The sequence below is a fragment of the Hyla sarda genome, chromosome 5, assembly GCF_029499605.1.
Source record: "Hyla sarda isolate aHylSar1 chromosome 5, aHylSar1.hap1, whole genome shotgun sequence".
In the NCBI taxonomy this organism is placed as follows: domain Eukaryota; kingdom Metazoa; phylum Chordata; class Amphibia; order Anura; family Hylidae; genus Hyla; species Hyla sarda.
In genome coordinates this window covers 279,199,591-279,213,329 of record NC_079193.1, presented here as the reverse complement: position 1 = coordinate 279,213,329, position 13,739 = coordinate 279,199,591, and positions in this window count along the sequence as shown.

Genomic DNA, 13,739 nt, shown 5'->3' with positions numbered 1-13,739 from the left:
TTTTAGAGAATCTCGGCTAGGAGCTGGTCCCAACACTTACGAGATTAGTTACAATTTTAACCGTCTTGACAAGTTTGTCAGGCTCTGTACTTGAAAGTTGCTTGTAACCTGTAAGAATAAGAGTGTTCTCGCACACAAACATTAGTTAGTCTTGTTGACCACAATGGTAAAGTTGGTTAACAAGATGCTCCTCTTAATATGGCGTCTTTCCATCCTTGCCTCGCCGGTCAGGTTACTTCCTAGGTTGTGACATAAGTCTAGGACAGTGAGACTGGGCCCCCTCCATGGGGTTGAAGTGTGTGTTCCCCGAGACGTGGGACAAATGGGACTCTCTGATGGTTGAACTCACAGTGACAACCACTTGTACTGCAGCAGCTTGCGCCACTGGGGGATGAACAGTTGGTGCCTGTTGGACCAGCCAAACCTCCGCAACAGCTGGAGTAGGTCGAGGCACTTTGGTTGATGCCCTCTGGGTAGGCAAAATCTCCTGGACCATAGGAGTAGGCCTGGGCACATCCTCAGATGACTTGGGCAGGTATTTTTGAGCCATGGCAGGCATCTCAGGCAGATAGACTTCCTCCTCTCGGACGGTGTCTTTAACTTCTGTTAACAGCAACCCAAAGGGATCTGTATCCCAGTCGTCCGAGGGGAAGAAGGCAAATGGGATTTGGGTAGGATTCTTCGGGCGAGTCACCGCTGCCGCCCACTCTCCTCTAATGCTCTGCACAGGCGTGTACTCTACAATCTCCCCGCTCTTCAGACAATGCCTAGCTGGGGGGAGATAGTCTCTTTGTACTGCCCTCCTGTTCACTAGAATGGTGCCCCCATGTCGGCAGTCCATAAGGGTGCCAAACCCCTTCACCTTTTCAAACTTGATTACAGTTGCGCGGTGGCGATCCAGGGGTGACTCACCCTCTAGGGGGTGCTCTAACTTTCAGATATACAGGGCCTCCAACTTCTTGGTATCTTGCTGCTGCTCCTGTCGCACCTCGTACGGTAGCTGCCTCAGCCCATATCTCTCCATCCTCTGGGCCCTCAGTTCCTCCACAATTGCAGCCACCTCAGCGTCCAGTTCCTCCGGCCCTGTCTTTCGGACAGGACCAGAGGAACTGGGTGATGGGATGGAGAGATCAAGTTAGGCTCATCGCCAAATAATCATCTGGGTAGGGGTGGTGACTGCGGACGTGCAGTAGATTCTACAGACTTCTGGGCCTGGGGGGTTTGCTCTGGACTAGGGGTGGAAGGAGGGGTACAAAAAGTTGTGGAGTTTGGGGTGCAATGCAGGGTAGATGCAGGGGAGATGTTATGGCCCAAGGGGCAGATGATATTAACTCCTTCTTGTAGTGATGCCAGGGCATGGTTTAGCCTTAACCACCCGAAGGTAATACCGCTGATCTTGGGTTAGGCAGGGCAATGAAGACACCAATGCCAGATTAAGGATAACTGCAGCTTTACTGAGACAAGACAGGTGATATAGTCTTCTTTGCAGTACAGCTAAATATCCCAGGGAGGTGACCAGTGACACAGAGGGACCTCATAGGCTTGCTGGGACTTGCAGTAGTTAGAGTGACTTTAGTGCAGGCCATGATGACTACAGATGGACTTGACTTGACAGAGATGGTGACTGACAATTAGATGTCTTGACTTACTGATGACCGACTTGTGGCCGCAGGATTTTAGGCTTGAGGCCTCCAATGCTCTGGACACAGACACTGAGACGACTGCACTTGACCTCAGGAACTAAGAGCAATGTGCTAAGAGAAAGATTGCAGCCCCTCCCCTGGTTATGTAGGGGGGGGGGCTGTTCGAGGAGCCCATAGGTCACTTGGGGGGGTCACCTGGTCACTGGAGCCCTCTGTGTAACAATCATGTGGTACAAACTTTAACCCCTTAAGGACCAGGGGTTTTTCCTTTTTGCACTTTAATATTTTCCTTAACTTTAAAAAAAAATCATAACTCTGGTGGCTTATTTTTTGCGCCACCAATTCTACTTTGTAATTACATCATCATTTTACCCAAATATCTATAGCGAAACGGGAAAAAAATCAGTGTGCGACAAATTTGAAGAAATAACAAAATTTAGTAACTTTTGGGGGCTTCCGTTTCTACGCAGTGCATTTTTCGGTAAAAATGACACCTTATCTTTATTCTGTAGGTCCATACAAAAATGATACCCTACTTATATAGGTTTGATGTTGTCGTATTTCAGGAAAAAATCATAACTACATGCAGGAAAATTTCTACGTTTAAAATTGTCATCTTCTGACCCATATAACTTTTTTTTATTTTTCCGCGTATGGGGTGGTATGAAAGCTAATTTTTTGTGCCGTGATCTAAAGTTTTTATTGGTACAATTTTGGTATTGATTGGACCTTTTGATCGCTTTTTATTAATTTTTTCATGATATAAAAAGTGACCAAAAATACGCAATTTTGGACTTTGGATTTTTCTTTTGCACATACGCCATTGACCGTGCAGTTTAATTAAGTATATATTTTTATAATTTGGACATTTCCGCACTCAGTGATACTCCATATGTTTATTTTTATTTTTATTTACACTGGAAAAGGGGGGTGATTCAAACTTTTATTAGGGGAGTGGTTTAATAATCTTTATGAACGGGGGGCGTGGCCTGGACGCGCATGGCGGAGGACGCTAGATAAGTGAGCTCCGTCTGTCTCCGGCTCTATAGCGGCACAAACCGGCTACATCCTGCATATACCTCTTACACCTGCGTGGCTATCTGTTCTAGAGACTGGTGAGAGATGCCTCGGGCGAAAAAAAGCAAGAAAAGCCCGTTAAAACTCACTCAGTTCTTTCCAGCAGCGGACTTCCAAGATGGCGCCGGCGGCCTGCCTGCTGCTGGGGCGCTTGAAGCTAGCAGCCACCCTAACTCTCCTGCTTCCAGCGGGTCTGCTTCACCGGGAGGTCAGTCTCCTCAGCTGTCGAGCGGCTCCGGACCGTCGGCCTTATCTCCACTGATATCTCCGGCCTCCTCAACGCTGGCCACGGCCGCTCCCTCACCGCACTCTAGGGCTCGAAGCGGGCCGGTCCCTGGGAGTGCCTCTCCCGCCCTGACGGAAGCGGCCTTGCTGGCGGTTGCTGCTGACCTCTCAGCCACCATACGCAGCGAGATACGCTCGGCAGTGAACAGCATTCACCAAGAACTCCAGACGCTCGGGACCCGAACTGCTCATGTGGAGAACAAGATGGGTGAGCTGACTTCTGCACACAACTTAGTGGTGGACAGCGTTACTGCCCTGGAGGATGAGGTGACGGCCCTAAAAGCCAAGCTAGCTGACATGGAGGATCGTTCCCGCAGGAATAACCTCCGTATAAGGGGGATCCCTGAAGAGGTTAAAGCTGAAGATCTTACTGGCTTTGTAACTGACTTTTTTGCTGCCCTCCTTCCATCTGCCTCAGCACAGGACTTACTCCTGGACAGGGTTCATCGCCTCCCCAAACCGAAATCGATTCCTGCAACCTCCCCCAGGGATGTTATCATGAGGGTGCATTTTTTCCACGTTAAGGAGCGCCTGATGCTGGCTGCCCGTGCCCCTATCAACCTGCCGGAAAGATTTTCCAAGCTGGCTGTTTTTGCGGATCTGTCCGCCACCACCTTGGCGAAGCGCCGGGAATACGCGGCAGGCACTTCCCTTCTCCGGGCTCATGGTGTACCCTACAAATGGGGTTTCCCCACGAAGATTATCGTTACCTATGGTGGTTCTAAGCATGTGGTATCCACCCCAGAGGCGCTTCTTGAGTGCTGCCGTGCCTGGAATCTTTCTCCCCCTGAGCCGACCGAGAGGGGCTCTCCCGGTTCCAATCTCCCTTTACAGAAGGTCTCAGATGACTGGTCGGTGGTCCATTATGGTAAACGTAAAACCAAGTGAAGTTATGTTAATTTCTATAAGGATGTCATATTGAATGCCGGATAGGCACATGTTTCACTAGGTATGGTTTTGTTTCTCTCTCCATACCTCCCCGATGTTGGCCCTCTTCAGGGGTCACTATGGTTACCTGCTATTACCTGTTCTTTTTTTATTTTTCCCCAGTTCTACCATATTGTTATTTATTTCTGTATGTGTTCTCCATTAGGTCCACCTGCACTGCAAATGATGTATGAGCTCTCTGACTGTCACTATGTTTGCATCACTGTGCTATTGACGGTTAATCAGCTGCCACCGCGGTCCGCCTCTCCACCTCTGTAATGGTCATTCAAATTGTTTCCCTCAATGTTAGAGGTCTGAACTCGCCCTTTAAACGTTCATTACTTTGGGCAGAGTCGAATAGGCTGGGTGCCGACATACTGTGCCTGATTGTGGTGGGCGACTTTAATGCTGCCCTTTGGCCGTCAATGGACTCCACTTCCCTTGTCCCTCATTCTGAACCCACTCCCATTTTTAATACCCTGTCCCGTGAAGGTTTATTTGATATATGGCGGATACAGCATCCTAGTAGCCGGGACTTTACTTATTTCTCCCATCCCCATTTGGTCTATACCAGAATAGATTTTTTCCTCATTAGTCGACCGCTTCTCAACTCAATCTCCAAATCGCATATTCACGCTATATCCTGGTCCGACCACGCCCCTATTTCAATTACTCTACAGGAGACGTTCTCCTCCCCGCGTGCCTCCTTGTGGCGTGCTAGCCCATATGTCATTTCTCATCCCACATACAAGCCCCGCCTAGCCGAGGATGCATCTTCTTTTTTTGCTACTAATACTGGGTCGGTGTCCAATGCCGCCACGATGTGGTGCGCATTCAAGGCCACAATTAGAGGGTCTCTTTTAAGCCAAGCGGCCCACCACAGACGTCAGACAAGGGAGAAACGATTGTCTATACAATTGGAGCTTGCAGATCTACATAGGAAAAATAAGTTAGCTTCTACTCCTGACCTTACTGCACGTATATCAGTCCTAACTGGTAAACTACACAAGTTGGATTTATACAAGTATGATTTGGCGCTGCGCCGCCTTAAACTTAATTCCTATTGGTGTGCCAACAAACCAGACAGGGTCCTCGCTAGACAGGTTAAGGTACAAGAGGCGAGAAGCCGTATAGCCTATCTACAATTGCCTACGGGCACCAGGGTGTTTGATCCTCAGGGCATCTCTGATGCCTTTGCTTCTTACTACACCACGCTGTACAATCTTTCCACTTCTGAACCCCACTGCCTTCCTACCCCTACTTCTGTCAATTCTTTTCTTGACTCAATCTCCTTGCCCTCCCTCTCTGATTCTGATCTGTCCGCTTTGTCTCTCCCCTTCACTACTCAGGAGGTGCTTGGTGCGATCGGGACGTTGAAGGGTGCCAAGGCTCCGGGCCCTGATGGACTGATTAACGAACTTTATAAAACGCATGGCCCAATTATTGCCCCCCACCTCACCACTGTCTTTAATTTTATAGCTTCTACGGGATCGATCCCGTCAGAAATGTTAGACACCACAATAGTGACGCTCCCTAAACCCGGAAAGTCTCCCACTGAACCTGCTAATTTTCGTCCAATTTCGCTCCTTAATACGGATCTTAAATTATACTCCAAATTGTGGGCGATGCGCATAGCTAACATCCTTCCGTCTCTGGTGCATGCTGCCCAGGTCGGCTTTGTGAAGGGACGACAGGCCTCGGATGGCACTAGGAGGGTACTGAACATCTTGGCAGCTGCTCACCGGGGTCGGGCGCCTTCTCTGCTCCTTTCTTTGGACGCGGAGAAGGCGTTCGACCGGGTCCACTGGGGATATTTGAGAGCTGTACTGTCCAAATTTGGCTTCCCCTGTCCTGCTATTGCAGCAATCATGGCCCTCTATTCATCGCCATCCGTGAGGGTTTTTACGTCGGGCGCCCTGTCCTCCCCGTTTCCCATCACTAACGGCACCCGACAGGGGTGTCCCCTCTCTCCTGTTTTATTCACCCTTGTGATGGAACCATTTGCTGAACATGTCGATGCCATCCTTTAATCCCGGGGGTTGAGGTGGGGACTGATACCCACAAAATAAGTCTCTTCGCCGATGACGTCCTGATCGCACTGACCCACCCTTCCTCTTCTTTACCCCATGTAATGTCCCTCATAGCCGACTTTAGTGCTGCTAGCATGTACAAGCTTAATGTGTCGAAATCGACTGTTCTCCCTCTTCAGCTGAGTGCACCTTCTATTCTGTCCCTCTCCCAACGGTTTTCTTTTAACTGGGCCTCTACTGGTATTACCTATCTGGACATCTTTCTCACTCCCTCTCCTTCTGACTTGGTCTCCTCTAACCTCTCCTCCCTTTCCACACAGCTGGCCCGAGACACTAAAGCATACTCTCGCTTTCCTCTCTCCTGGTGCGGCCGCATTGCTGTGGCCAAGATGTTCCTCTTGCCTTCTATCCTTTATCTATTTCGCACTTTACCTGTCAGGTTCCCCCTCTCCTCTATTAAAAGACTTCAATCCCTTCTGATGAGGTTCGTCTGGCAGGGGTCTAGGGCGAGAGTTTCAGCTAGATTACTGTTTCTACCTACACATATGGGGGGCTTGGGATGCCCAGATCTGCTTAACTATTATAGAGCGGCTCATTTGGTCTACTTGCAGCAGTGGTGGAGGGGGGATTCGGATGCCCGTTGGGTGGCTATGGAAAGAGAGATTGTGGGTGTGCCCTCTCTTCGATGCCTCTTGTGGTCAGTGGCGATTACACGTAAGACCGTGGACACCCTTAGTCCCACAGTCTCCGCTTCTCTACACATGTGGCTCTTCATTCTGTCCTCTAAGTTGCTATCTCTTGTCTCCTTCCAGTCTACTCCGTTCTCTGTTTTATCTCTTCTCCTCCCGCATACTTCCTTCTCAAATTGGATCGATAGTGGGGTTACATGTTTGGGTGATGTCTCACCCCTGGGTTCCCTAGGCACATTTGAGTTCATTAGGTCCAAGTACGACATACCAGCTGGGGACTTTTTTAAATTTTTGCAGCTACGTCATTTTATTTCATACCATGAGTGGCCTTCTGAGTTAACTCCTAGACCGTATGATGCCTTTTTCCTCCGACACTCTGGTGCCAAGGGCGGAATATCGATCTCCTATAAAGCGTTGCAGTCCTCCTTGGCACCGGAGTCATTCTCATTTCAAGCTGCCTGGGAGCGGGATCTGGGTATCTCTATTAATGCAGAGCAGTGGCATGATATCTATAATATACCACTACACCTTTCTAAATGTAGCACTCACCTAGAATCTGCCCGTAAAATGCTATACCGGTGGTATTATACCCCCGAACGTTTGTCCCATATTTACAACACTGTTAACCCTACATGCTGGAGGTGTGGTGATCAAGTAGGCTCGTTTTTACATGTGTGGTGGACCTGTCCTTTGATTGCCTCTCTCTGGGATTCCATATACGCATTTCTCTCCACAATCTTACCCCATCCCCCCGTGAAAGATCCAGGCATGGCATTGCTCGCACTCAACTTGAAAGATTTACCTGCGGACTCCCAAACCATTCTTTTTCATATTTTTTCTGCTGCACGGACTTCCATAGCAGCTCTCTGGAAATCCAGGGAGGTTCCAGGTGTTCCTGAAGTGAGGGCAAGGGTGGAATACTCTTGCTCCATGGAGAATCTTATAGCCAACCGTACTGGACGTGAGCTACAATTCCTTATAAGATGGGAATATTGGAGGAACTCCCGAGACCCTGATGGTACAGTGGTGCCTTAAGGCGGCGTGATTCAACTGCACAGATCTTCCTTACGATTTTTACCTATGCCCCACCAAATGTACTTTTTTAACTTGTGGTGCATACCTGTTATCATCCCCCATTCTTTGTTGTGCAATATACTGTTGTGTATTTTGGTGTACCTTATGTCCTTATGTCCTATTGTCTTTCCCCATATCCTTATTATTTTCTTTTGCTTTCCTCCGCCCCCCCCCCCTCGCCTCCCCTATCCTTGTTGTTCCTTGTTCTTATTTTCATTATTGTGCTGTTTTTGTTTTTATTGAAATCTGATAAATAAACGTTTGGATAAAAAAATAATCTTTATGAACTTTTTTTTTATTTTTTTTTGGGGATGTTATTGCCCCCATAAGGGGCTATAACACTGCACACACTGATCTCTTACACTGATCATTGTTATCCCATAGGATAACAGTGATCAATGTTTCTGCCGCTTGACTGCTCATGCCTGGAGCAGTCATTCGGCGATCGGACACACAGGCGGAAGATAGAGACCCTTCTTGTGTCTTGCAGCTGTTCAGGACGCTGCGATTTTGCCGCGGCGGTCCTGAATAGCCCACTGAGCTAGCCGGGGGTAGTTTACTTTCACTTTAGACGCGGCGTTTAAAATTGATCAGGTTAATAGTGCGCAGCACTGCGATCAGTGCCGCATGCTATTAGCCATGAGTCCTGGCCGTTGTTAGAGGCCGGGCCCAACATGCTATGACGTGGGGCCACGGCGTGGCCCCTCGTTATAGAAAGGGAGCGGACTCAGGGGGTACAGGTATGCCCTTGCTCCTTAAGTGGTTAAAGCAACAGAACTTTAAATGAGGCAAACCTATAAACATAATGGGGGAATGCTGCAGGGGAGCCCTGGGGACATGCAGGGACTCTGCCTGACAGGGCAGGAGGACAGTACGGGGCCACATCATCCCATACTGGGACACCACACATGATGTCCATCACACATGATGTCCAGCTCTCCCCATAGAGGGTGTTTCGACCACCGCACCGTCACTGCTCAGTGCAGAGTGGTGGCTGCTCTGTGCAAGTCTGCTGCTGGGCAGAAGATTGAGGGGGGGGGGGGCACAGCAATTGTTCTCCCCCAGAATCAGACATTTATTCCCTGTCCTTCAGATAGGGGATAAGAACTTCAGTGTCGGAGTTCCCCTTTTTACTCTGACCGGGCAGAGAGATCCTTGTTAAACCTTATCCTCTTTCATAAAGACATGACAGCGAGAGCATTAACTCTAGCCAGGCAGACCCTTGTTCGGTCTGATTCTCTTTAACGAAGACGATAAACTCTCTCTTGGAGATGGAAAACTTGAGCAATATGTACCCAACACCCAATATGTATAGTTAATTTGTTGGCTGTTGTACGGTAGCCTCTGAAACTGTATCGCCCCATGTGCTGATGCGTCTTTCAAAGCCCAATGTCAGATGAGGAGGGAGAGTATGCCTGCTTGGACAATCAGCCTATGTTCACTCAACAGAATTTCCGCAATTCCAAGCAAATTGCGCTGAAATTTCTGTGTTCTCAGAACGAAGAATATTGCCGAAATTCAAAACCCATTGACTTCAATGGGATTTCGCCATGAAATTCTGCAAAATATAAGACTGGTCTTTGTTTTTAGTGGAATACGAAAAGCAGAATTTCCACCACAAAAATTCTGCTGTCTGAATGTTACTGCGGAATCCAATTGAGATCAATGGGCAATAAATTTCACCGGAATTCCTCAGCAGAATTCTGCACAGAAATTCTGCTGTGTGAACGTAGCATTAGTGAGAACATATAATTAGTGGGGAGTTTATCAAGGCTTGCACGCCAGTCGTCTGGCATACACTACATATTATTTCACTATGGCCTTTAGTGCATATACCTTTTAATACATAGTTGAGAACCATCAGGAAAACTTTCCAGGGACATCTCTCCACGGCCGCCATGTGCAAGCAGAATGTAGCAACATTTGCAATGTTTGTCCTCACAGTTCTTAGATCCAATTCCCAGAATCATATGATGTTATTTTTTTAGTGAAATATATTACCCACATTTTACACTATAAAATATCTAAGGTTTGTGAACTTTTCCCACTTTTGTTCTCTAAATGCATAACTAAGCCAATCTTCCCCACATAAATGCTTCACACAAATCATAGCTCCATACAGTGTCTTAATACTGCCATACACCCGCCCCCCCCCCCATGTTGTGACTATGCAGGTCCTCATAATGGGATTTGTCTGAACTGGGTACATACACTAGAGAACAGTGGTCCAGGCATGCTGGGAGTTGTAGTTTTGCAACATCTGTAGGTCAACAGTTTAGAGACCACTGTTACAGAGGGGGTCTACAGTCCCCCCAATATGCAGTAACTTAAAGGAGAATTCCGAGATAGCAAACCGTAAGGATAGGGGATAAGTGTCACATGGTGGGGGGTCCGACCGCTGGGACCCTCTGCAATCTACTGTACAGGGATCTTCTCCTGAATGGGGCATCTCGGCCACTGCATGGAGCGGTGCACCATGCAGCTCTATGGCAGAGCCGGAGATGACCGAGTCCAGCGGTCCAGCTCTCCCATAGAGATGCATTGAGGAAAAATGTGGTCACAACTTCGTGGGGGGGTCAAAATGCCTCATCCAGGAGGAGAGCCAGGGCCCATGCAGGAGATCTGACATTTATCCCCTATCCTAAGCAGTGGCGGATCCAGGGGGGGGGGCAACGGGGCAATTGCCCCCCCCCCCGTGATTTCTGCCCCCCCGTATAATACTACTAAAATAGCATAGCGGAGCGGGAGCTGTCAGCTCCCGCTCCCTCATTCACTGTTTATTTACCTTTTTACCGGCTTGGCGCGGCGGCGGGGACTCTATACCAAGTGCTGACTGGCCGGCGCGATGACATCACATTATCGCGCCGGCGCCGGAAGATCCCGTCCCCGCAGCTCGTCGCTCGGCTCGTCTGCAGTGCACACTGAGCTGCCTGTGTGACGCTGCAAGTAAGAAGAAGATTTTCGGCGGGGGAACAAAATCTAACTGTACATTTTTTTTTTCTGTTTAAAAGAGTCAACTATATGGCACTGGGGTCAGGTGGCAATTAGGTGGCACAGGAAAGGAGAAATTTATGTGAGCGGCCTATAACAGGGGGCATTATATGTTAAGAGCACTGACCCCTGTCATGTGTCTCTCACATATAATGCCCCCTGTGCTGTGCCCCTCACATATATTGTGCCCCTTACGTATAATGCCCCCCTGTGGGGTTGGACTGGGGGCATTATATGTGAGGGGCACAGCACAGAAGACATTATTTCATATAATGCCCCCTGTGCTGTGCTCCACACATATAATGCCACCTGTGCTGTGCCCCACACATATAATGCCCCGTGCTTTGCCCCACACATATAATGTCCCCCTGTGCTGTGCCCCTCACATATAATGCCCCCTGTGCTGTGCCCATCACATATAATGCCCTCATCATGCACCCCTCATATATAATGCCCCCATCATGCGCCCTTCACATATAATGCCCCCGTCATGCGCCCCTCACATAAAATGCCCCCTGTGCTGTGCCCCTCACATATAATGCCCCCTGAGGGGACAGGATGGGGGCATTATATGTGGGGGCACAGCACAGGGAGCATTATATGTGAGGGGCACAGCACAAGGGGCATTATATGTGAGGGGCGCATGATGGGGGCATTATATGTGAAGGGCAAAAACGGGGGCATTATATGTGAAGGGCACAGCACAGGGCATTATATGTGAGGGGCGCATGATGGGGGCATTATATGTGAGGGGCAAAAAACGGGGGCATTATATGTGAAGGGCACAGCACAGGGCATTATATGTGAGGGGCGCATGATGGGGGCATTATATGTGAGGGGCAAAAAACGGGGGCATTATATGTGAAGGGCACAGCACAGGGCATTATATGTGAAGGGCACAGCACAGGGCATTATATGTGAAAGGCACAGCACAGGGCATTATATGTGAGGGGCGCATGATGGGGGCATTATATGTGAGGGGAGCATGATGGGGGCATTATATGTGAGGGGCAAAGAACGGGGGGCGTTGTATGTAAAGGGCACAGCACAGGGGGCAATATATGTTAGGGGAACAGGACAGAGGGCATTATTATTATGTGGGGGGGAAACAGGACGGGTCATAATTATTATATGTAGGGGCACACGATGGGGCATTATTACTATATGTGAAGGCACAGAGTGTTTTGTATTTCAGAAGTATAGTGTATATTATGAGGAATTTCTTGGGTTTTACGTTTTTTATGGGCCACAAAACATTTGGTTATTTTATTCAGAGGGTGAACATATTCAGAGAGAGCAGTGTGTGGTAGTATTAAATTTAGAGAGCACAGTGTGTGGTAGTATTCTATTCAGAGGGTGCAGTGTGTGATAGTATTATATACAGAGGGTACGGTGTGTGGTAGTATTCTATTTAGAGGGTGCAGTGTGTGATAGTATTATATACAGAGGGTACGATGTGTGGTAGTATTCTATTCAGAGGGTGCAGTGTGTGATAGTATTATATACAGAGGGTACGGTGTGTGGTAGTATTCTATTCAGAGGGTGCAGTGTGTGATAGTATTATATACAGAGGGTACGGTGTGTGGTAGTATTATATTCAGAGAGTGCAGTGTGTGATAGTATTATATACAGAGGGTACGGTGTGTGGTAGTATATTCAGAGGGTGCAGTGTGTGATAGTATTATATACAGAGGGTACAGTGTGTGGTAGTATTATATTCAGAGAGTGCAGTGTGTGATAGTATTATATACAGAGGTTACGGTGTGTGGTAGTATTATATTCAGAGAGTGCAGTGTGTGATAGGATTATATACAGAGGGTACGGTGTGTGGTAGTATTATATTCAGAGAGTGCAGTGTGTGATAGTATTATATACAGAGGGTACGGTGTGTGGTAGTATTATATTCAGAGAGTGCAGTGTGTGATAGTATTATATACAGAGGGTACGGTGTGTGGTAGTATATTCAGAGGGTGCAGTGTGTGATAGTATTATATACAGAGGGTACAGTGTGTGGTAGTATTATATTCAGAGAGTGCAGTGTGTGATAGTATTATATACAGAGGGTACGGTGTGTGGTAGTATTATATTCAGAGAGTGCAGTGTGTGATAGTATTATATACAGAGGTTACGGTGTGTGGTAGTATTATATTCAGAGAGAGCAGTGTGTGATAGTATTATATACAGAGGGTACGGTGTGTGGTAGTATTATATTCAGAGAGTGCAGTGTGTGATAGTATTATATACAGAGGTTACGGTGTGTAGTAGTATTATATTCAGAGAGTGCAGTGTGTGATAGTATTATATACAGAGGGTACGGTGTGTGGTAGTATTATATTCAGAGAGTGCAGTGTGTGATAGTATTATATTCAGAGAGTGCAGTGTTTGGTAGTATTAAATTTAGAGGGCACAGTGTGTGGTAGTGTTATATTCAGAGGGCACAGTGTGTGGTAGTATTATATTCAGAGAGCAAAGTGTGTTATAGCATTATATTTAGAGGGCACAGTGTGTGGTAGTATAATATTCAGAGGGTACGGTGTGTGGCGGTATTATATTCAGAGGGTACAGTGTGTTGTATATTCAGGAGGTACCGTGTGTCAGAATTATATTCAGAGGGTGTGTGGCGGTATTGTATTAGAACAATACAGTGTTTGGCAGTATTATAATAATTATTGTTTTCATATAGAGGATCAGAATCCGCTGACATAGTGAAGAACCATCTGGGCGTCAAGTTCTGCAGAGAGAGCATTTAGCTGGAACAAGTCCCGTGGTAAGTACATCTGAATTAGATAAGGAAAGACTATAGAGAAGACGTCACCTGTAGTCACTGATATCATTCTGTATCCTCCTGTGTGTGTCCCATCAGAGCTGTAGTCACTGAAGAAGTTCTGCAGTAATGATGGGTGAAACAACAACTCCCAGCATCCCCTCACCACTGCTTAGGTCATACTGGGAGCTGTAGTTTTAAATGGTAAAAACCTCTTTAGCACTTTCCCATTCTGTGGCAATTGGTATATTTGATAATT